Genomic DNA, 25,054 nt, shown 5'->3' with positions numbered 1-25,054 from the left:
TTTGCCTGGAGGAACCGCAGGAGACAAAGTCCAAATCTGCCCCACTCTCCCCCGTAGCCAGGTTGGCCACAGGAGAGAGGAACGGGGTATGCTTCTCCCAGCAGCCACTGGCCCGCCGCCAGCGAAGGGCCCTCGTCCACTCCTCCCCCCTCCCCTTAGGCCAAGTTTATATTGCGGGCAGCGCTGCCCTCTAGCGTTGGCAACTGGGAGCCCTGGGGCGCCGTCAGCTCCAGAATTTCTCTTTTACAGCCTAAGCAAGACCTGAAGCACCTCGGAGCTCCGGCCCCCTGTTCTCGTCCACCACCACCCCCGCACTGCACCCCGCCCCACCTCTTCATCCCACCCACCCCCTTCTCCTTTCAAGGGTGTCCTGGACGGCTGCAACCTACCGGTCGATTTAACAGACGGCCCCGCGCTCCCGCTCTTCTCCTGGTCCGTCTCCTCCTCCCCGCTCTCGCTCTCGCCTCCTCTTCCTGTCGGGGCGCCCAGACGTGGCGGAACGCAGCGCCTGCCGCCCTGCGCGCCGCGCTCCCGGCCTCTTCTCGCCGCAGCCCGGGGTCACCGCGCGGGCAAAGGGCGCCCGAGGGGCCAGCGCCCGGGCTCGAAGCGCCCCGAAGCCGGGTGCCGTGAGAAGCGGCGCTTTGGTAAAGCTCGAGAGGAAAAGGAGCGGTTCGGAGTGAGACTTCTGGAACCACCGGACGCCCGGGTTTGCCCAGTGCGCGGCGGCTGCGCGCACCGTCCACCAGGTGAGGAGCGCACGCCTTCCGGTACGGCCTCGGCCTCCCCTTGACCCCGTCCCGAGGCAGAGGTTCGGGCTCGGGCTCGGGCTGGCGGATTTCTGCCCGGTCTGAGGCTCAAAGGCGGCGGGGATTAGGGCCCGGGGAGGGCGACTACGGGGTTCGCCCAGGCACCGTGCCTGCCTCTGGACTTCTTAGCACGGGACACGGTTCTCGATCAAACAGCACCCCAGATGTGTGAACCTGAGTGTCGACATTGTGTAGAACTGTGCTTTGAGAATTTTATACGGCTTCCTTGCAGAAGGATTTGAGGCGGCGTAAAAATTAAGTAAAGGTAGAAAAGGGGTGCTTGGTCCAGAAAGGAATTTAGGTGGCAGTCCGGAGGAGACGGGTATGCTGCGGGGACCGCGGGAGGACGAGGGGGAATGCAGAGCCAACGCTGATGGAAAAACCTTTTATTAGAAAGGAATGCACGGTTGCTCCAGCGGTCAGAAAACAGTGATGTGCTCCTGAGAAAGAAAATACCCAGGTGGGGAGGTGATGGGGCTGACTCGTTTTCTTAAATTACCAAATAAAGCTTGGAAATGCGAGTGAAGACGGGAAGTTTAGTCTTAAGCTATTTCCACCCAGTACTGCAAGGTGAGAGACTGGCCCCCTACGTAGTGAAAATGAAAGGGAATTGAAGCTAAATGGAAGTGGTTCCTGCTTCTATCTCAGGCTATCAAGGTTGTGCGTTATTAAAATATCATATAGTTTTATGTGTTTCCATCTGCGTCCAGTTTGGGGTAAGACCTTGTATTCAACCTAACCCTGCTTGTCCTTGAGTTAGAAGGATGAAGCAGAGGGTGTCAGCCTCCCAGGGTGCTTCTTCCTAACCTTCCTTATTGTCCTTCCGTGCTTCCTGCACCAAATCTCTGAGTCTGGGAGGGACTAATAGATGGTCAAATGGATTGGGGGAGGGTTTTTTTCCCCAAATAATTCAGGGTTCTCTTACCATTTTTCTCTCACTCCCAGCTCCAAGCAGTATATGCTCAGATCTGAACTTGACATTGCTCCACAGTGTATGTTTGCCATAATTATACACTCAGGTGCAATGTGCATGACCTTAAACACCCAGGGTGGACTTGTGAATCCGGGACTTCCCTGAATTAACCCTGTTCAAGGGGCAGGAAGCAGGGGCCTGGGTCTGGTTCCCTGTGCAGTCTCTTCCATGGGGAACATATTAGAAATACATATTTGAAATACAGAGGAGATTATGAGCCAGCCTTTCTTCTCTTGCTGGTGTACTTGTTTACCTGCTGAATTCAATGAGATGATCCTGTCTTCAACAAATAAATGAGTAGAAGTGTCTGAGGGCGGCTTAGCAAATGCAGAAAATATGCCTGCCTGCCTGCCTTTTTCCTCCCTTCAGAAATTTAGCCCCCAGACCACAGAACTGTGAAAATGAAGCAGGCCTCCTAAATGGGGCTCAGCTCAATTTCTGTAATCATGTTTAAAGCGAAGTATGTTGCTTATTTCTAAAATTGCATAGTACCTCCACTACTAACCATTTTGCTGCATAGAAGTGGGAGAAGTACTTCTGCTAGGTATTTCATCACTAGAGAGCTATACAGAGAAGCTCATTCACATCCTGATTCATCGTTGTTGATACAACTTAACTATCATGTCATCATCACCCGATACGGGCTGTCAAAGCCCAAGGGTTGCTGCAGATCTCATGATGAGCTGGAAAGAGCTGGAAAAGAGTTCAAAAAAATAATGTAGCTGAGACTCAGATTCTCAGAATCATGGTTTATGCACGCCCAAACATTCCTTTAGGTGGTCATTGTTCCTTTTGGGAAGACTTCCAGGGATGAAGACTTCACAGATTATTTTCAAAGTAAAAAGTATTCAAATTGGCCGTTTATGTCCACCAGCTGACAAATTTAAAATTCCATGGAAATCAACATAGTAAACTCAAGTTTTCCTTCTCTTCTCTTCTCCTGCCCATGGTGACTTTACACAGGGCATATTCCCAGAGCAGTGCTCCTGGCACACCGTGCCCTTAGGCACATGTTGAGACATGAGCCATCACCTCCTTTGCAACTCTCCCTGCTATCACTTTTTAAATTTATTTTGTTTTATTCATTTATTTAATTTTTGGCTGCATTGGGTCTTCGCTGCTGCACACAGGCTTTCTCTAGTTGTGGTGAGCAGGGGCTACTCTTCATTGTGGTGTGCGGGCTTCTCATTGTGGTGGCTTCTCTTTTTGTGGAGCATGGGCTCTAGAGGCGTGGGCTTCAGTAGTTGTGGCGCATGGGCTTCAGTAGTTGTGGCTCACAGGCTCTAGAGCACAGGCTCAGTAGTTGTGGCACATGGGCTTAGGTACTCCGTGGCATGTGGGATTTTCCCAGACCAGAGCTCGAACCCATGTCCCCTGCATTGGCAGGCAGATTCTTAACCACTGCGCCACCAGGGAAGCCCTCCCCGATATCACTTTTCTTAGCCTTTCTGGTATCTATTCAGAAACATCTGCTCCCCATTTCTTCTTATTGATGCCTGGTCAGCATCAATCATGTAAATAAATTTCTATTCTTTGGAGGAAAATAGCCAAGGTTCTCAGAGATGGGACCTAGGAAGAGACAAAAATCCAGGACACATCTTTAGCCCAGATGACACTGCAATATGTTTCCATTCCCTGCTGTTTGATGAGATTCTTACTGGAGAGTGAAGTGAAATATGTCTCTAGTGGCACCTTGTCCCCAGCTGGCTCAAGTACCTCCCCATGGACGTATTAAACCACCCCCCAGGGGCTTCCCTGGTGGCGCAGTGGTTGAGAGTCCGCCTGCCGATGCAGGGGACACAGGTTCGTGCCTCGGTCCGGGAAGATCCCACATGCCGCGGAGCGGCTAGGCCCGTGAGCCATGGCCGCTGAGCCTGCGCGTCCGGAGCCTGTGCTCCACAACGGGAGAGGCCACAACAGTGAGAGGCCCGCGTACCGCAAAAAAAAAAAAAAAAAAACCCACCCCCCCCCAATCACCACCACCACCAGGATCTCAAGGCTTCAAATCAAAAGTAGATCCCTTTGCAGAAAACCTCAGGCCCTGACCTGCTAGGTTATCTTCACACTAATCAAGCATCTGATTTCCACGCCTCACCTGTATACACGTGTCATTTTTTTCATGTTTCTGTAGTCTTTCTTGGAACTTTATTTCTATACTGTCCTTTAAAAGTACAAGATTTAAGTCTAATATTTTAATATAGAGAGGGCTTCCCTCTATTTCCATAGGCTTGTTTACATGAGAAAATAAGCTCGAGGCTGCTCAAGTGGTGAATTTCAACCAAATAAGGATTTCCTGTTCATACCACATTCTATCAAGGCCATCTCATGGCAGAGGTGAGTCTGGGCATCTTAGCTTTATGCTCCTTTATGCTCCACCTCCCACATTTTTACGCATGGGAAATGATATGAACATTAGTTGCAGGGAAACACTGAAGATAAGTATGCTATATGGGTGAGGAGAGGGGTAGATGGCTGGAGAGGGAAGAGAAAAGGGGGGGAAATGGGGCAGTGGCTCTTTACAGCATCTGACTTCTCCTGTTTTCTCCTCCCTGAGTCATTTTCTAAAACTAGTACTGGGGCCTCTAAAGCTTGGGGCCAGTCATCCTTCCAAAGTCTATCTTCCTAGGAATGAAAGGACTTTCATCAATATCCCATCACCTTTTTATAATTTGGTATTTGTTTCCACATTTTGTGGATTGAGAAACTGAGAACCAGAACTTACAGAGATCATTCAGTCAGTTGGCATGTTCCTGAATCACAACAAATTGGCAAAATCTTTGAGAATTCTGTTTCTGATACAGTTTGATTCTGATTTTATTTTTCATTTTTACCTTATTGTTTGTTTGTTTCATCCCCTGTGGATTACCTGGTCACTGTGGTCTTTGTCCTAATAGATTTCAGTGCTTTTAGTTCTGAAAAATGCACATAACCAGAACACTTGTAATAGGTTTGTTGTTAGAGCTCTCTCCTGGTCACCAGTTCTCAACACGTGCGTTGTAGGATTTGGAAGACAAAATCCTTTGGAAGAAGCTGTAAAACCCAATCCTTCTACATGTGGATCATTTTAAGTTGTAAGGAATGAGCATCTCAAGATTCTAGTTATCAGTACAGACCAGATGGAAGGTCTTTGTGAAATCTGGCTTGAGAAGGAAAGCATTTTTAGAGTAAGAAGGTAGTATTTTGAAAGACAGCAGCCAGTAGCAGCAGCACCTTGCAGTTCTAAAGCTCTCAGCTCCTTCTAACAACCTCATCTACCGAAAATGCCCAAGTAAAGTAAAACCAGACCCTGAGAAATGTCTTTCCTTATCTGCAGCCGTTCTTTATCCCTTTATCAAATAATGGGTATATGGTGATGTTTCCAAGGGATCTGGGAAGGATCTGACTTAAACTTGAAAGTATGGGTTTGGTTGGGACAGCTTGCCCATGAAAGTCAAATTTGTGTCAAGATCTGTATTCTTGGGAATCAAAGACAAGCCAAAGTGTCTTTGGGGAGTAAACTCTGCCTAATAGTGAGATTGATAGGCAATACCTCCCAGAAAATGACTTCAGCTACAGTATTATAATAATGTGCAGAGTTTTCATAAGCCCTTTCATATATGGTGGAATGGGGAAAAGAGGAGGGAACTAATGTAATATGAGTGTCTGCAATGCTTCAGGAATTGTGCTAAGAACTGCACATATATTCTTTTATTTAATGCTCATAGAAGCACTGCAGGGTAAGTATTATCAACCCCTAAAATTCATTCATTCATTTAAAAACTACATTTGTCATCCAACTGCTGGACCTGCTGTCGTTTTCAGGAAGCTGCAAAAAATCCAGAGTGAGTGATGTGAACACACACAAGGGGAATAGCTAGAGAGAAGGTTTGAAAAGAATGTTGGTCATGGAGGGGATGCTATGACTTGGGACTTTACTCTGTAGGCCTGGGGGAATCATTACAGAATTTGTAAATGTATTTAAATGTATTTATTAAGAATAATATACATACAAAAAGTGTACAAATCATAAGTGTTAAGCTCAGTGACCTTTCTCAAAGTGAACATACCAGGTAACTAACCACCACCAAGATAAGAAATAGAACCTCTTCACTACACAAATCTCTTCTGTCCCCACCCCATCACTCCTTCACCTTCCTCCCTAAATGTAACCACTCCCTGCCTTCCAACATCATAGATTTTTTTTTTTTTTTTTTGCGGTACGCGGGCCTCTCACTGTTGTGGCCTCTCCTGTTGCGGAGCACAGGCTCCGGACGCGCAGGCTCAGCGGCCATGGCTCACAGGCCCAGCCGCTCTGCGGCATGTGGGATCTTCCCGGACCGGGGCACGAACCTGTGTCCCCTGCATCGGCAGGCGGACTCTCAGCCACTGTGCCACCGGGGAAGCCCTGATTATTTTAAGCTTTATATACACATAAATCACATAGAATGGTCTCTTTTGTAATTTGGCTCAATCTTACATTCATGAGATTTATTCTTGTGGATGGTGATACCAGTAGCTTGGTGATTTGTTGCTGTGGTTGAAATCGCGTTGCACTGTATGAATGCGCCACAGTTTAATGAATTACTCTACTGTTGATGGGCACTTGGGTTGTTTCCAGCTTTCTAAACCTGGTGACTAATGTTTCCTTTCACCAAGACTGAGAACACAGGAGAATGAGTAAAAACGCATTTGTTGGCTCTCAGAAGGTTAAAAGAATTGCCAAATTGGGGACTTCCCGGCGGTCCAGTGGTTAAGACTCCATGCTTCCAATGCAAGGGCCGTGGGTGCGATCCCTGGTCGGGGGAACTCCCACATGACGCTGGGTACGGCCAAAAAAAAAAAAATAATTGCCCCAATCTGTGCTTCTGCCACAAGCAGTCTGTCCCCTGGCTCCCCCCATGACCCTTCCTCCTGCCCCAGCAGCCCTCACACCCCGAATTACAATGGGAACCTCAAAGGGAACATGAACTACTTCGTATTTCCTGAGCTGGTGACCTGTGAATCATTTGCTTTCCCTTCAGTTTTACCTCCTTTCAGCGGCACAATTCCAAACAAAGAAGGAGACGAGGAGGAATCAACTAAAACTTTTTTTTTACCTTTTAGACTACAAGACAGAATTCAGGGCAAGAGAATGGAAATAAAGGAAGTAGAATGTAGAGAGCCTAGTCTTGTTCTGGTTGGTTCAGGGGGACTGACGCAGTTAAAATGTGCAGAGCGGCAGATGCCAGCACTGCATGAAAGACAAGCACTATCTGAAAATGCAGTTAGACCGCCAATGGGCTGTGTACTTGGCTTTGCTGGGGACCTGTCACGGGTCAGGCTCTCTAAGAAACACACTCTGAGATGGGATTTATGGTACCGGATGTGTATTAGGGAATGCCCAGGGGAACCACACCAGAGGAAGGGGAGGAAGCAGGATTGGGCAGAGGGAGAAGTTGAGCTGCAATGTGGGCCTCCGGGGGGCGCCTGAGCATTCTAGAATGATCCACCAGAGTTGTCCCAAGCTGGGCCACAGGGTCAGGCTTCCCAACCTTTCCTCCGGCAGGAACTGAAAGTGGCTGCCCTGAGAAGGGCACAACCCAGCTCTCTGCAGCTGAGGACATTCCTGAAAGGGCTGTCCTGACCCAAACCCAGCGGCCTAGCTACAAGCCCTTTCTTTTTTTTTTTTTTTTAATTAAAAAAAAATTTTTATTGGAGTATAGTTGATTTACAATGCTGTGTTAGTTTCAGGCATACAGCGAAGTGAATCAGTTGTACATGTACATATATCCCCTCTATTTTAGATTCTTTTCCCATATAGGCCATTACAGCGTACTGAAAAGGGTTCCCTGTGCTATACAGCAGGTCCTTATTAGTCACCCATTTCATATATCGTAGTGTGTATATGTCAATGCCAATCTCCCAATTTATCCCTACCCCCTTTTCCCCCCTGGTAACCATAAGTTTGTTTCCTACATCTGTAACTCTATTTCTGTTCTGTAGATAAGTTCATTTGTACCCTTTTTTTAGATTCCACATATAAGCGATATCATATGATATTTGTCTTTCTCTGTCTGACTTACTTCACTCAGTATGATGATCTCTACGTCCATCCATGTTGCTGCAAATGTACAAGCCCTTTCTTGAAGGAGAGATCTGGGCAGCGTGTCTCTGTGTCCATCTCAGGACATTTTTTTATATGGACTCCAACTAGAGAGGGTTAAACTAGATAACTTTCCAGGCTGCTCCTTCTAACTGTGAGATCTGCATTGACTTTTTTCATTATACCCAGGTTTCTAAGCCACTGAAGAGCTTCCAAAGTGTTGTAACTAATTTGCCAATTTGCCTTTCATCTCTCCTCCCTACCATTTCAGCAAGTAAATACATCACTTAAACCACTCAAAGAAGAAGGGCGGCAAGACCCCCTATAAACACACGTGACCCCTTGATGCAGAACTTCTCTTAAGAAGGTGGGGAGGGTATACTGCCAACTGTCTTCAGTAGTAACCTTTTAGATGATCCTAAAGGGACTGTGTGTGTGTGTGTGTGTATGTGTGTGTGTGCATGCGCACGCCTGTAATGGTGATGCCTGTATTTAATGCTTGAGAAAGACTGCTGTAACTGCTCCTTTATAACTGGACCTGCATGAAGACTGAAATATAATAGAAAAACTGCTCATGAAAACCTCTCCTTACTATCTCTGCCTATTCAACTCAGTAACATGCTATCCTGTAAAGGGGTTTTTGCTGTACATCTTTGACGAGGGACTGGATGATACTTATCGGTTTGAAGAACCTCTTGGAGCAGATTCTGCTGGGGAAACCCCTGCTCACACACCACACGCAGCAGCCCCTTAGCTGGAAACTCTGCCTCTGACCTGATGATTCATTCCATTTTGCCTTTAATGCTGGGCTGCTGCTCCCAGCTTTCCCACGACTGTATTTAGTGAATTCCTACCAAGGGCCTCTCCCCAACACTTTTGTGACCCAGAAAGGGCAGAATTATACTCTGCATCCATCCGAGCTCCATTCCTGGGTCCTATTTGCTTTTCCTCCCACTGTTTGGTCTCCTTTCAAAAACGGTTTTAGTGTCTGCAAAAGCATCATTACGAAAGAAACACGGTCTGTTAAGAAAACGTCATTAGTTTTTGGCCTTCGCTGTGTTAATTTTCTCCAACGTTCTTACTGCAGTTCTCCAGTTTGCTTTTCTTGATTGCAATCTGACGCCTCCCCCTCCCTTATTACCTAAAGTAAGTTCTTTGATCGCTCTGGGTTGTCCCATCTCTAACATGAGAATGACAATTCCTGCCTTCTAGACCTACTGTGAGGAGTAAAGAAAGGGTAGTGTAACATAGGCTGTGAAGAAGCTGAGGTATTATTACAATCACTATCTTCATTATTATTCCTGTGTGGGGTGTTGTAGAAATAATCCTGACCTAAGTTTAGTTGAAGGATGTGGCGCTGGTCTTGTACAAAATAAACAGCGATGGATCCAGGCTGAGTTCCACTGCCCTGAACCCCGTCGGCAAGAATTTTTCCTCTTTTAATTACTAAACTTTGCCTCAGATCAGCCCCAGAGCATGCTCTTGTGGGCTGCTTTCTCCAGCCACTTCATCTCCACACTCTGGATCCACTCACAAATCCCCCCTCTGTACATGCAGGAAGAGAGACTGGTCCCAGGGTGGAATTGTGGAATTGCATTTGTCGTTGCTCTGCACCTAGAAAGTCACATGGTTTCTGCATGCTCTGTAGTGATGCCTCTTAAACCTCAGTGTGCAGAAGAACCACCTGGGAAGCATGTTAAACCTCAGGTGCCTGGGCCCCACCTGCAAAGCTACTATCAGTAGGGTGGGGAGGGCAAGAATTTTCATTTCTCACAATCTCCCGGTGATGCTGATGCTGCTTGTCTGCACACCACACTTTGGGTAGCATGGGTCTGGGTGGGTGGTGGGGGTGAGGGGGGTGGCCACGGGGTCAGCATGCCATACAAAAGAAAATGTTTTTGTCACAGCGAAAGAAACAGAAAACGTATAAGGGAACTCAAAGAACTACAACCCAGATTAGAGGTGTGTCATCTTTAAGCAAGAAAACATTTTGCTGTCATGTTACAAATACTTTATTTCCACAGTCTTCTTTGTGGGGAAAGCAAACTTCCTTTTAAAATGAGCAAAAATATCACATCAGTGAGCCAATGTTCATCTCAAAGGCTACCAAAAGTTTACAAAATTCAATGTATATTCCTAATTTTTTTAAAAACTAGTAAACCGAAAGTAGAAGAAATAAATTTATTAATAAACTAGAAACAGTAAGGAACAGTTTTTCACAGTAAGAACATCTTTCTCAAACAATAGCCAACATCATGCTTACTGGTAAAACACTATAACAATAAGACAAGGATGCCTGCTAATACTACCATTATTTAACTTTCATCTAAATGTTCTAATCAATGTGGAAGGAAGGAAGGGGAGCAAAGAAAAAAGAAAAGAGAAAAAGAAAAAAAAAAGACTAGAAAAGAGGTGTTATAAATACTGGTCAGGCTGTAGCTATATTATTATTTATAGATGATGTGATTATCTACTAGGAAAACTCAAGTTAATAAATGAAAAGTGCCATTAAAAAGAATGGAGGAACTCACGAAGATGAGTGTACAAAAATATACGAAAGCCAATAGCTTGCCTGATTGGCAACAATATTATTGTAGGGATATCTACAAAGCTTGCAAATCACTGGGGAGAAAACAGTCCTGAGAAATGTCAAAAGGTTCTGTCAGAGTCCTAGAAGAATGGGAAATGAAAGCCCACCTCATCTGAAGAAGCTGAAGGAAAGGACCCTACCGGAAGGGACTTCACATTCCAAAACTCATCTCCACGAATTCTGTAATATTTATCACTCCATGGTTTCTGACCACACCATGTGGCACTCTAACTAATTCTCTCCTGTATTACCATAAATGAACAAGAACAGTATCCTTACTTAAGTAGCTTACATCTTTTTTGGTTTTCCCCCTTTTAAAATTTTTATACAATTTTTAAAGGTTACACTCCATTTAGTTATTACAAAATATTGGGTATATTCTCCAGGCTGTACAATACATCCTTGTAGCCTATATTATACCCAAAAGTTTGTACCTCCTACTCCCCCACTCCTATACTGCCCCTCCCCCTCCCACTGGTAACCGCTAGTTTGTTCTCTATATCTGTGAGTCTGCTTCTTTTTTGTTATATTTACTAGTCTGTTGTATTTTTTAGATTCCACATGTAAGTGATATCATACAGTATTTGTCTTTCTCTGTCTGACTTATTTCACTTAGCATAACGCCCTCCAAGTCCATCTATGTTGCTGCAAATGGCAACATTTTGTTCTTTTTTATGGCTGAGTAGTATTCCATCCACACACACACACACACCACATCTTCTTCTTTTTTTTTTTTTTTAGTTTTGGCCACACCCCATGACATGTGGGATCTTAGTTCCCTGACCAGGGATCAAACCCACGCCTTCTGCATTAGAAGGCAGAGTCTTAACCACTGGACCACCAGGGAAGTCCCTATACCATGTCTTCTTTATCCATTCATCTACTGATGAACACTTAGGTTGCTTCCATATCTTAGCAATTGTAAATAATACTGCTATGAACATTGGGGTACCTGTATCTTTTCAAATTAGTGTTTTTGATTTTTCAAATATATACCCAGGAGTGGAATTGCTGGGTCATAAGGTAGTTCTATTTTCAGTATTTTGAGAAACCTTCATACTGTTTTCCACAGTGGCTGCACCAATTTACATTCCTACTTATTATGTATGAGGGTTCCTTTTCTTCATATCCTTGCCAACATTTGTTATTTGTGCTCTTTTTGATGATAAGCAGCTTACCTCTTAAAACTTTACTTCATGGTGCAGATTTTAATGTTGAACTCTGCCCTTCTCAAAGAAATTTTTGTCACCTGGCAGAAGAAGTGGACATTTAGTAATCCATAAATACTCCCCTACCATATAGTCCAGCATAATTTAAGTAAACATTCAAGGAAAGAAGCAGAGTTTCCTCTTTCATTATGTTTTCATTTGAACTGTTTTAACTTTCTGATCATTCTGTCCCTCTGAACCTAATTTAGTTCCTTACAAAGATGGTCTAAAAAAAAATCAAGTATTAAATATGACATTTTATTAGTAGTTGGCAATTAGCAAATAAATTTACAGGATACATTCATATTGGCAAGCATATTTCATAGATTCTAAACTAGTAAAGCCGTGTAATCTCCTCACCCTTTCTGTGACATGATAAGCCTGTTTCTAAGGCCACCTGAGACCTCACCTGATGTCCAAGGCATTGGAGGGCCAAAATGTGCTGACCCCAGGATTTGGCAACTTACATATAAATGAAGCATCTTATCAAGAAGGCATGAAAATGACTTTAGAGGAAAGAAAAATCTCCAAGCTCACGAGTCTTGCTTGGTTTTCAGCTTGGTAGCAGAGGCAGTGCTCTTGTGATACAGATAGAGCGGTTTTCTCCAGCACATCCATGGTGATTTATACCTTTACCAAAAAGGTGAAAGGTGGCCAGCCAGGTCTCACTGATTTTTGGATAATCTCTCATATTGCCTTAGTGTACTGAGTGCCTCTTTCTTAGACATATTTAACACTGACATGCATTTAATTAATAATTTATGGTTCATACTATTGTTAATAAATTGCTACACATTACTGTTATTATATTAAAACGTGGTATTAGTAGCATATGGTTTGCCAGTTTAATAAAAATGAGCATGAATCTAAGGGTGAGGATGCATGGAGCAAAGACTTAAGGTCAGAGAACCTGGATTAACATCCCAGCCTCCTGGCTTGTGAGCTGCATGGTTTGTCATCATTACTGCTGGACAATAATACCTGCCCTGCCACCTCTAGAGAAGTTTCTCAAATCAGTGTGTGCTGTAGGAATTCATCCTTTACATGATCACCTGTGTTAAGTCAAACTGCATCTTGTTTTCCTCCAAGGGAACAATTCAGCATGGAACTCAAACTTTGGAGTTCAGCGAGCCAGGTTCAAATCCCAGCTCAGCCACTTGTTATCTGCTTGCTTTGGGGAAAATTACTTACCTCTCTAAACCTTAATGTCTTCATTTGTTAGACAGGGCTGGCATAATAGTACTACCTCATAGGGCTACTATGGGAATTTAAAATATGTATTAGTTATCCATTGCTGCATAACAAATTACCCCAAAGCCTAATGGCTTAAAACAACAGATTTTCATTATTTCAGTGTTTATGTGGGTCGGGAATCTGGGCATGGTTTAGCTGGGTCCTCTGGCTCAGATTTCTCACAAGGCTGCAATCAAAGGGTCAACCAGGAGTGCAGACATCTCAAGGGGCAACTGAGGGAAGATACGCTTTCAGACTCACTCATGTAGCTATTGAAAAGCCTCAGATACTGGCTGGCCAGAGACTTAGGTTCACTGTCACATGGACCTCTCTATAGAGCTATTATCAACACAGCTTGCTTCTCCCAGGTGTTGCAGCTTGCTTTCCCCAGAGCTAGGGCTGAGAGGGAGAGATTCCAAGATGGAAGCCACAGTCTTTTTATAACCTAATCTCAGAAATGACATCCCATCACTTGGGCTGTACTCTGTTCGTTAGAGACAAGACACTAGTTCCAGCCCATACTCAGGGGAGGGAGTTACACAGAGGCATGAGTACCAGGAGGAACAGATCACTGAAGTCCCCTTTAAGGCTGCCTACCACAATATGATGATATATGAAAAGTTGTTTGATAAAGACTCAAGTCAGTACCAGCTGCTATTACTATCTCACAGTACTGTTCTTAGACTGAAATTAGAAGCTATGTAATCTATCAGGATATATGTAAAAGGAATTTGTAAAATGTAAAGATCCTTGCAAAATAAAGGTTTTATTAGTTTTATAACATTCAAAATCTACTTCCAAATTATAGGTGGTGATATAAAAACAGCAAATCAAGGAGTAAGTGACCTGAATTCTATACCTTGCTCTGCAAATGCCCTTGGAATAACCATTTATTTGTTTCATGCCTTAGTTCTCTTATAAGAGCAATACTAATAACAGCCTTGCGAGGATAAAATGTAATAGCGTACATAAAATTATGCTGAAACCTAAAGAAATGAGATGCTGCTGATGATGATGATGATGACAATGATAAAAATGATTATATATTTCAGCTACTGCTTCTTGGCCCTTTGTTGACAGTTCAAGTAAACAGATGTGATTTTTTTTATCAGTTATATTTGAAATCTATGCATAAAATCCAGCTACGCCCAATTTTTACACTTTTATATGGCTTAATCTTATCTGGCTTTGCATATTAGATATGCTGCCCTGAAAAGTGGATGCAGATAGAACTTTTGGAAGCTGACCCACAATTCAAATGCACAGAAAGGATTTCCATATATCTAGTGGAAGTTCACAATGCATGTGTGACATAATTAGTATTTTTGTAATAGAAAGAATTATCTTTATCTAATTAGCCTGAGGTTTCTGACATTATATCAAGTGCTTTAGAATTGGGCACACCTGGATAAATATTCTTCTAGTATATGATCAAGCCTTAAAGTTATTAGAGAAAGAACTTGCAAAACAGCCTTTTGAAGTAGGCAAATATAACGAACTTTTAGTTATCTCCAAGAGTGCTTTATGTTTAATTCTTGTGCTATGTACACTTCATCTCTCACTGTACACTGACTCACATTTAGCAGGCACAAGTTCAAAGTCTGTTCAACCACGTTATGTGGTTTTTTCCCCCTGCTTATAAATGTATTACATGTTCATTGTAGAAAATATGGAAATACAGAAAAGTGTACAGAAGAGAATTAAAATTATTCAAAACCCCACCACCAAGAGATAGCCACTGTTGATACTTTGATGTATTTTTGCTCCCAGTGCTTTTACTCTATATAAACAGAAAACAGATGTTTCTTTTTTAATAATATTAGAAGCATACTATGTGCTTTTTGTATCCATTAACTTTTTTCCAATTGACGTTATATCTTTAATAGTTTCACATATAACTAAATATGCTTTTAAAACATCACTTCTGGGTTTCCCTGGTGGCGCAGTGGTTGAGAGTCCGCCTGCCGATGCAGGGGACATGGGTTCGTGCCCCGGTCCGGGAAGATCCCACGTGCCGCAGAGCGGCTGGGCCCGTGAGCCATGGCCGCTGAGCTGCGCGACCGGAGCCTGTGCTCCGCAACGGGAGAGGCCACAGCGGTGAGAGGCCCGCGTACCGCGAAAAACAAAACAAAACAAAAACATCACTTCTCATAAGTATATATTATATGGATATATCATAACATTTAACCAATCATTACCACTGGGTTTTTAGATTGTCACTTTTTTAATACTATAAAATTAGAGTGTGAAATTATATACATTTAATACTATAACATAGCTTGAAATTTTTTACTTAAATCTTGTCGTTCGTTATTCTAGCTATTTTGGTAAGCGGTTTGTAGCAAAGGAGTTCTTGGCGTCACTAGAAGGGAAATGAGTTTTGGTAATTTAATTGTGAAAGGACTCACATACACACCACAGCCTTTTCTTTCCCTTCCTTCCCTCTTTTGGCAGCAATTTATAGGCTTTTAGTGCGGGACATTGTCAAAGCAACAATCTAATTGGAGTGGCACCGGTCCTTTTTTCCCTACCCAGCATCCATCCCCTTTCTCTGATAATTGCGCCCTGATTTTTCTTGAAGAACCACACCTCTTTTTCCTCAGTCTGCATGACCCACTCAGGTCAAACTGAATGCACCCTTGACTCCCAAGAGTTACACGTGACCCAGACCAATTGCAACATCTTGCTCTTCTAGCCACTGTGATCGGTTCAGGGATGTCCCGTGGTCCAGAACAGACCAATCAGAACCAGTGAAACTCAGTTCAGAGGTTTACAGGTGCCGCCAAAGCCTTTTATCTGTATCGGCTGGGTAGATTTGAGGATCTATGCCTGGAAATGCTGGGACCCGACCTGAGGGGAAAGCCCCCTAAAGATAACACCTTACATGGTGAAAAGAAGAGATGGAGAAAGCGTCTTGATTTAACTCTTTGACTTCCTGGATCCAGCTGTTCCTGGATCTACCCTGGACATTAAAGTCTCACGAGCAGTCCCCTTTTCTGCATAAACCAATTTAAGAGGATTTCTGTCATTTGTGTTTGAAAGGATTCTCACTAATCCAGAGATCTTACACCCTCAACTGATGAAGAGGAGTTGTGATTAAGATAGTATAAATTCATACTTTATAACTTTATGAGTTGTGGTTAAGAAGATTCTGGAGCTGAATCGTGTATCCATCACTCACTGTGTAACTGCGGGAAAGTTAACATGACCTTCCCTCCACCTCAGCTTCCCTACTTCTACAATGAGGAAAATGAAGGGTTAAATACATTAATATGTGAAAAGTGCTTAGAACAGTGCCTGGCACCTCCTCAGTGCTATCTAATTGTGCCCCTGCTGCCGCTGTTGTTAGTCTGAAGGTAGAAAGTGAAACACAGGAGAGGTAAGTGACCTTTTTCACTCAGGGCTTTGTTTGCCAACCAAAAATTCAAACTTAGATCTTCTCTTTTCTGTGCTCAGTTAATGATATCATCATCTTTATGAAAGAGATTTAAGCATTAGGCTTTGAGAGGGTTTCTGTCCGCATATTTGAATATTTCTGTCAAAAGCATTGGAGGGAAATCTGAGGCCCACAAAATAGCTTTATGTTGCTAGCAGTGACCAGCCCCTACCAATAGGACTGTAGGTTATAACTTGTAACCGAATATCTTTTATTATAAGAAATTTAATTAACTGTATTGTTAAATGTATTTATTTAATTAAAATTAAAATACATTTTATTGTAATTTCTATTATTACAAGTGATTGGAAAGGAAATACTTGGTCCCTTTCCCAGCTTTCTTTTTCTTAAATAAAATATACCTTCCCACTAAACCAGTTGCCCCTGCAGAATGCCCTCAGGTGGTGGGCTCCCATTACTACTGAGCACTGGGCAGGCAGCTGGTCTCTCCCAAACGTGAATCAGATTTCATCAAGTGTGGCTCGGAGAGAACGTGGCATATGGCCAATGAATACACAGCTGCCTCGTGAATTTTTCCACCGAGATTAGTCTAATACCTAAATGTACAGTGAATAAAACACTTTCTAAATAAGAATATTATGTTCACATTCCTTGTCACTGTCAAATATTAAGAGCCAGGTCATTCCCTTGAATTATAACAAAATCCCACTCTCCTGTTTGAAAAAGTCCACATTACTTAGTATTTATTGTCATACTATTCAAGTCCAGGCTGCCTTTTAAATTTTATTACTAAAATTTTTTTCAGACAGCTACATTGCCTGTTATTAAAATAGAAGCTCTTCTGTGAGTGTAGAACTGCTTCGTAAAGGCCTCATAAAGTTCTGATAGAGATGGAGAGCATGGAAGAATGATGGTGTGATTGGAGGTGCTGGGCCTGGGGCTTTGGAAGGGTCCGATCGCAGTTCCAACGCAGCCCTGACACTTCTTGGCTGCCTGCCATTGAGCAAGGTACTTACTACCCTCTGCCTTAGTTTCCTCATCTGTAAAATGATAGTAATAATATCATGCCCTAATGATAATACAACTATTATCAGAATCAAAATTGGGATAACAAAATTGTCAGAATCAAAATGAGAACATGTATACAATGCTCTTAGCACAGTACCTGCCGCATAGCAAGCCCTCAAAAACAATGACAGCTGCTTTGTTATTGATTCCAAAGTTTGCAGAATTATCTTTGTAACCACGGGACAATTAGCAAACCTTTCTGGGCCTCAGTTTTGTCATCTTTACCAGTAAATTGGATCAGATTCAATATAAAATGCCTTTCAGGTTTAGAATGCTATGACAGTGCCCTTAGGTGTAAGGTAAACCCCAAATCTATAACAGTGTTGATGTTGGGGGAATTTTTTCAAACCTGTTCTTCCACGGTGAAATCAAGCTGTACCCATTTCTCAGCAAGGTTCCTCCATTCATGACTTTTTCTCCATCCAGTGCTCAGATTTGTCAGCACTTGTTTGGGGAGAAGAGTTAATGGCTCATTGCAGAACTTTCCTCATCATGACAACTTTAATAGTGTTATCAACTTTCTTTCCGATTCCATAATGAATCTTTGTCATAATTAAAGGGCTGCATGATGTTGATAGCACAGACAAAAGTAACCAATTCAAGGATTAACTTGGTTACTGAGGATCACTAATATAGGTTATTCCTTCCCAATTGTTTTGCTGGGGTGGGTGCTGAGGGCACTAATCGTCTTCACTGATTAAGCCAACCTGAAAATCTCTTTATCGGCCCTTAACTTCGTACTTCACCAACACAGCCTTTGAAGTATTTATGTTTTTCTTCTCATGAAGAGCTTTTAATTTTTTTTTTTTTTTGCCTAGGCTCCAAAGTAAGAAATTAATTTAAAAAGCATTACTTTCAAAGTAGACTTCTGAAAGCCTCCACACATCAACATTAAATCTAAATTGATAAGTATTTTTTTCTTTAAATGATGCAACTTGTAAAACTAGTGGTATATTTCCTGTGTGAATAACTATAGCTATATTGATTTATGAACTCCAGAAAGAATTACCGCTAGGGAAAAAGACAGGCTAGAGGATCATTCGTTGTGAAGCAGATATAACATTTTAAACTGTGTTTACATTTACATGTGTTTATGTGTTAACTGATATTTATACTCATTTTCCAAAAATGAATTACAGATTGATGAAGGATGTATTCAAAACTCAATTCACTGGAAGAAAAAACAATAGATATAAATATACGCTGTGAGATTGAAAAATGTTTTTCTTCTAATAATATAAATGGAATAATGCAAATAAAAACGTCACCTGAGTAAGTGGCACGCTGTATTTTTGGACCCCAGATTGACTACTGGCATAACTACCAGAAAATAAAATAGAAACTAGATACAGCCAGGAAATGGCAAATATCCTTCCATATTATTGTTAAGAAATTAAAATAACTGCCTCTTCATGGTGTGAATTTTCCTTATTTGAGCCTTTCTTGATTACAAATAACAGATTTCCAATTCAAATTAGCTTAATCATGAAGGGAATTTATTAAAAGTTGCTAGGATATATGGTGGAACCCCAGAGCCACAGCTAGCTGCTAGGAAGTTATCCAGAACCCAGAACCCAGTATGTATATGTCTCTCTTTTCTCTCCTTCCCTCCTCTCCTCTCCTCTCTCCAGATTGGCTCTCAGTGTTCTGCATGCACGTAGGGAAATGCAGGTGTTCTGCAGCTCCCTAGCTTAGATGTCCAGGTTCAGACAACTCAGAGAGAAAACCAGTAAACATCTCTCACTCACAGGTCCAAATTTTTAGAAGAAAGTGATTGGCCCAGCTGTAGTTAGGTATGTACCCTTGGCCCAATGAACAATGGCAAGGCGGTGAGGTTCTGGAATTGCAAACATTGTTGCTGGGAATCTAGTCCTACCGGGACGGGAACAGTATGCAGGAAAAAAGAGGATATGAGTTGTAGAGATACTCCCCCCGAAAGTTGTCTGTCCTTCCTTTTGGCTGGCATGCATAAACACACACACACCCCCCCCTCTACCTGTCTCCTTATATGAGGTCTCCTGGCCATATGTGATTAAAACAGCTTACATTGAACCACACACTCTCACCCACTCTCCTCCTAAAGGGAGATAATCCAATCAGTCATATCTAGCAACTGAAACCAAAAATGTCATCAATGGGCCCCTATCCTCAAAATGGATGATTTCCAGATTAGCCCATTTTCCCTCTAGACCAGACTCCATTTTGTCAGACAATGCTCTTTTCCATCCTGCAATTCAATGGTTAGATGGAAAAATTAAAAAGCTGTCAGAACCACAAACCACCCCCACTTAGAAAAAGATACAAGAAGCAAAAGTCTTCAAGGCAACACCATGCATTGGTTACCAGACCCCAGAATATATTGCATCTCACAGGAGGACAAGGATTACAGGATTAAAGGGAAGGATAAAAATATTTTATGGGCCTCCATTGGTGTTGTGGTGGGTTCCTTGCTTAATTAACTGCTTCAGTAAAACATAATGCAAATGAGGGAATTCTTTCTGCATGCTGCCCTGAGTGACTTAGCCAATCAGTTCCACTGTCTCTCTGTAGTTCTGTAGCCTTCTCTATTGATACAATTTCTCTCTTGGTCAAGATTCTTTGGTTTGCAAGTAAAAACATACACAGATGTAAAAACACACAGCTTAGGGGGAAAAATAGGTTAGGAGTTTATTGGAAGGGTACAGGGGTGTACCAGTTAGCTACTACCGGATAACAACCTCAAAACTTAATGACATAAAACAGCACCCTTTATTTAACTCAGCTTTGGAGACGGGGTAATTTTTCTGCTGTGGTCCAGCTCAGCTGGTCTCTGCTGAGATAGCTTGTGCGTCTGCACACAGCTGGCATGTCAGTTATAAGCCTGATCTAGTGTGTTCACACACTTATGGGGATTGGCAGGCTGCCGTCTAGTGCACCTAAGTGGGCCATTCAGGATACTAGACAAGGTGTCCTCACTTGGTGGCCACAGCGTTCCTAAAAGAGCAGCTCTTGAGACCCAGAATCAAAACTCATACAATTCCATTTCTGCCATGTTCTACTGGTCAAAGTAATTCATAAGTTCAGCCGGATTCAAGAAATGGGGAAAAGATCCACCTCCCGATGGGAGGAGCTGCAAAATAGTATGGGCATTTCTGCAATCTCCAGCAAGTGATATTTCAAGGAGGTCCAAGATAATGTGAATAGCCAGACACCACAGTGGCTAGAACTGGGAATTGTAAAGCTTGCAGAGCCTGGGAGATTTCCATTTTCATTCAGGCTATTGTCTGCCTCTCATCATAGCTAGCTCTGCTCCCCTCAGTAAGACAACTGACTTTATTCTGTGACTTTCTTCTCTTGTGTGTGTGTACAAGACCAAGAGGATGGCCCCACAGTTCACCAGTGCACATGTCTTCAGTTCAAGTGACCAATAGACAGCTGTTCACCCAGCCCATCCACCGTGTCTGGGGGGAGAGCCACAGAATAGACACATGGTAGCTGGGAGCCCACCCTGTGGAAGGGGAAGTTTGGGGATCCTTCTCAGAGGATGAGAGAGACCCAGGAGGCACTTTCTGTCACCATAAGTAGTGACAAAGCCTGTGTGCTATAAAAAAGACAACTCTCCAAATGAAATATGTACCCTATGGCCAAGTCAGTAGCAGGCAAGTGCAACAAAAATTGAAAACAAGCTTGTCATTTTCTTTTATTTCTTCTGAATCTGAAGCTCCTGTAAATACTTTCTGTTCTTTTAGAAGGTTTATAAATGATATTTAATGGAAGTCAAATTTGGTCTGCAGCATATTTTGTTCATTCAATTTTTCCCCATTATCTTGGGAGCATCCCCTAATGAACATCCCCTATTCCATTGCGCCAGCACAGCATCCTTTCCATCCATCTGGGAAATGGGCACAACATAAACCAGAGCAAATAGACTATCTGCTTTCTGATAGCAAGTATGATTTCAGGAGTTTCTCTGAGCCCGTGTCTTATGACTTCACCACATTTTCCTACACTTTCTGGAGGTCCAGCAAAGAGTCAGTTTTCCCTGGCAGTCTTTTTTTTTTTTTTTTTTTTTTTTTGCGGTACACGGGCCTCTCACTGTTGTGGCCTCTCCCGATGCGGAGCACAGGCTCCGGACACACAGGCTCAGCGGCCATGGCTCACGGGCCCAGCCGCTCCGCGGCATGTGGGATCTTCCCGGACCGGGGCACGAACCCGCGTCCCCTGCATCGGCAGGCGGACTCTCAACCACTGCGCCACCAGGGAAGCCCCTCCCTGGCAGTCTTGTTGGGGCAAACAATATCTCTTGCTGGCACCACTGCTTATTTTCTACAGAGCGATTGAGAGGGACTATACACCCCATGCAGATTATTTTCCCACCTGCACTTACCCATCATGGAACCTTAAGCAAAGCCTCCTCTCTGTCAGCTTGTCACCTACAAAATCTAGATGTAAAATATCTGCTCTTGCTGGTACTTGATATGTTGGTTATCAAGATCAAATGAGTCCAGGTCAGGTCTACATGTGGTAGCACCTTGAAAACAGTAGAATGTTCTGTACATGAAAAGAAAAGGAACTTCTCTCACAGATGCTTGGTAGTGAGATCAATTGGCACAGGTTATTTTATGCCCAGTGTCGTAGTACAGAAGTAAAACCCCACCCTGTAAATGTAGATGAGCCTGTGGAGAACTGTTCCTCTGCGACCCCAGCCTGCTGCTGCCCCTTGCAGTATCCCGGAGGCTTTTCCTCTCAGCCTTCCTCTTTACATACAAACACTTGAATAAGTCCATCAGAAGGAGGTGGAAGGTATGAGAACTTAACCAAGTTTGGTTCTTCCAGAAAAAGCCTCCAGAAAGCTTGCCAGTGGGTTCAAAGATGATTTGTCACACTGGTCTGGTTTAGAAGTCCTTTGGCTCACCCACTTTCTGATATCCCTTCCATAATTTTCTCCTAAGTTTATCATTACTGTCTTCTCTGATTTCCTTTGAATTTTTTTTTAACAGATCATGCATTCCCATGCTTGAAATTACTCCCAAATGTCAAGAGGACTCTTACAAAATGCCAAAACAGCCAATCTTCCAATTATGTTCTGGATGTAGTAACTTTTGCCCTAATTTTCAATTATTATACTTGGAATTTTTCCATTACTTCAATATTTTGATAAATGTCACATCTACAGAAAAATTAAAAGACTAGTACAATGAGCATGGGTATATCCTTCTGGATTCTTCAACTGTTAACATTGTCCCACATGTATTTGCCTTCTGACTCTGTCTCAAAATTTCTCTCCCCCTCCGCTCGAGTATGCATATTCATGTATGTGTGCATATATACACACACATATGTATAGGCTGAACTATTTGAAGTTACAAGATGTTCTGGGCTCATCTTGGGCTTTCTCTACAACCAATTTGGAATCATCCATTTCTCCAAGGAGTACTGGTTTCTTTTAATGGAGAATTGTACTTAGAAACCACAGTCTGGGCTCTAGGTTTACTTGGTACTAAGGTGTCATTGCTTCTAGGCCTTTTTAGTGAACAAAACTAAGAAAACAGTTTTAAGAGTTCCTATCGTTGATGTTTCCAACTCAAATCCAGCATCCCTGAGTTCTTTCTCACCATCTCTTATTTCATATTTGTATCTTCCTTCTACAAATGAGAACTCTTGTTTCCACCTACATCAGTGTATTTAATCATGTGTTCTATACTGCCATACACACAAAATAGTTTCAGAATTACTGTATCCATACTACTGCTAGCAATAAAACTTCTAAGTAAAGGTCAAGATTTCTTTGCAGTTCTTTCTTTCCTTAGGAAAAAAAAAACTGCAAAAAAGTTCCTTAATATTATAGAGTATGTGTCACTATATTATCAGTTTGATTATGTACCTGTGTTTATATTTACATTCAATTCTACAATTTTCTTTTTCCATTGCTCTTCAATTACTTTTGAACACATAAAATATTTACAAAGTTCAGAAGTCCATCTCCTCACTTTCATTCTGTGTGTGTCTTTTGCCCTTAAGTGAGTTTCTTATAGGCAACATACTGAAGGGTCTTGTTTTTTTTAATCCAATCAGACACTCTTTGTCTTTTGATCAGAGCCTTTAATCAATTAACATTTCTAGTAATTATTGATGGGTATGTACTTATTGCCATTTTATTCCTTGTTTTCCAGTTGTTTTTTGTAGTCCTTCTTTTTGTTTCTCCCTCTGCAGTTTGATGATTTTGTTTTGTAGTATGCTTGGGTTCCTTTTGGTTTTTGTGTATCTGTTGTAGGTTTTGATTTGTGGTTACCATGGAGTTCACGTATATTGACACATAATTACATCTACTTGATTTAAACTGATAGTCATTTAAGTTCAAACACATTCTAAATGACCTAACATATTTTACTCCCCCTTACCACATTTCATGTTTTTGATGTCTTATTTTACATCTTCATACTTATCCCTTTACGGTTAATTGTAGTTATAGTTGCTTTTACAATTTTTTTGTCTTTTAATCTATTGAAGTGATAAAGTGCTTATTTATGTGATCTTCAGTCTTTACATTGCCTTCCTATTGGGATTTTCCCCCTCCTATAGATCTTTATTTCTTTTCCATTTAGAGAAGACCCTTCAAATTTCTTTTAGAGTAGGTTTACTGTTGATGAATTCTTTTAGTTTTTACTTGTCTGAAAACTTTTGATCTCTCCTTGTGTTCTAAATGATAATCTTGCCGGGTAGAGTACCCTAGGTTGCACATTTTTCCCTTTCAGGACTTTAAATATATCATGTCACTCCCTTCTGGCCTGTGAAGTTTCTGTGGAGAAATCAGCTGATAGCCTTATGGGGATTTCTTTGTAAATGACTCTTTGTTTTTCTCTTGCTGCCTTTAGAATTCTCTCTTTATCTTTAACTTTTGACATTTTAATTATGATATGTCTTGGTGCGGGTCTGTTTGGGTTCATCTTGTTTGGGACCCTCCGTATTTCCTGTACTTGGATATTTGTTTCCTTCTTTAGGTTGGGGAAGTTTTCAGCCATAATTTCTTCAAATACATTTTCAATCCTCTTCTCTGTCTCTTCTCCTTCTGGAACCTCTATAATGTGAATTTTGGCACGTTTAATGTTATCCCATAGATCTCGTATGCTGCTTTCATTTTTTTTTTTTTTTTTTTTTTTTTTTTTGTCTTTCTGTCTGCTGTTCTGTTTGGGTGATTTCCATTATTTTATCTTTCAGATCACTTACGAATTCTTCTGTGTCATTTAGTCTACTACTCATTGCTTCTAGAGTGCTTTTTATCTCACATATTGAATTATCTTTTTTTTTTTTTTTTTTTCTGGTTCGCGGGCCTCTCACTGCTGTGGCCTCTCCCGCTGCGGAGCACAGGCTCCGGACGCGCAGGCTCAGCGGCCATGGCTCACGGGCCCAGCCGCTCCGCGGCATGTGGGATCCTCCCAAACCGGGGCACGAACCCGTGTCCCCCGCATCGGCAGGCGGACTCTCAACCACTGTGCCACCAGGGAAGCCCCGAATTATCTATTTTTGATCTATTTTTGATTGGGTCTTCTTTGTATTTCCTAGTTCCTTGTTAAAATGATCTGCGTTTAGACCAATTCCCTTCCCTAATTCACTTAGCATTTTTATTACCAATATTTTGAATTCTTTGTCTGACAGATTGCTTATTTCTGTTTCATTATTTTTTCAGGGGTTTTTTCTTGCTCTTTCAATTAACACTAGTTCCTCTTCCTTTTCATTTT

At 42.2% G+C, this 25,054-nt stretch overlaps 1 protein-coding gene across 1 annotated transcript in view; it reads left to right on the top strand.

Annotated features, from left to right (window-relative positions):
- The first annotated feature begins 335 nt into the window (after nucleotides 1-335).
- The window catches only part of HTR1E (5-hydroxytryptamine receptor 1E), a 72,689-nt gene continuing 47,970 nt past the window's right edge, over nucleotides 336-25,054 (top strand). The window contains exon 1 of the mRNA XM_067702636.1: nucleotides 336-746. The gene's annotated coding sequence lies outside the window, so the exon portion shown is untranslated. The remainder of the gene's footprint in view (nucleotides 747-25,054) is intronic.

This window comes from Pseudorca crassidens, chromosome 13, assembly GCF_039906515.1.
Source record: "Pseudorca crassidens isolate mPseCra1 chromosome 13, mPseCra1.hap1, whole genome shotgun sequence".
Lineage (NCBI taxonomy): Eukaryota > Metazoa > Chordata > Mammalia > Artiodactyla > Delphinidae > Pseudorca > Pseudorca crassidens.
The sequence above is the reverse complement of the archived record's forward strand: the minus strand, read 5'-3'. Positions and strand labels throughout refer to the sequence as shown.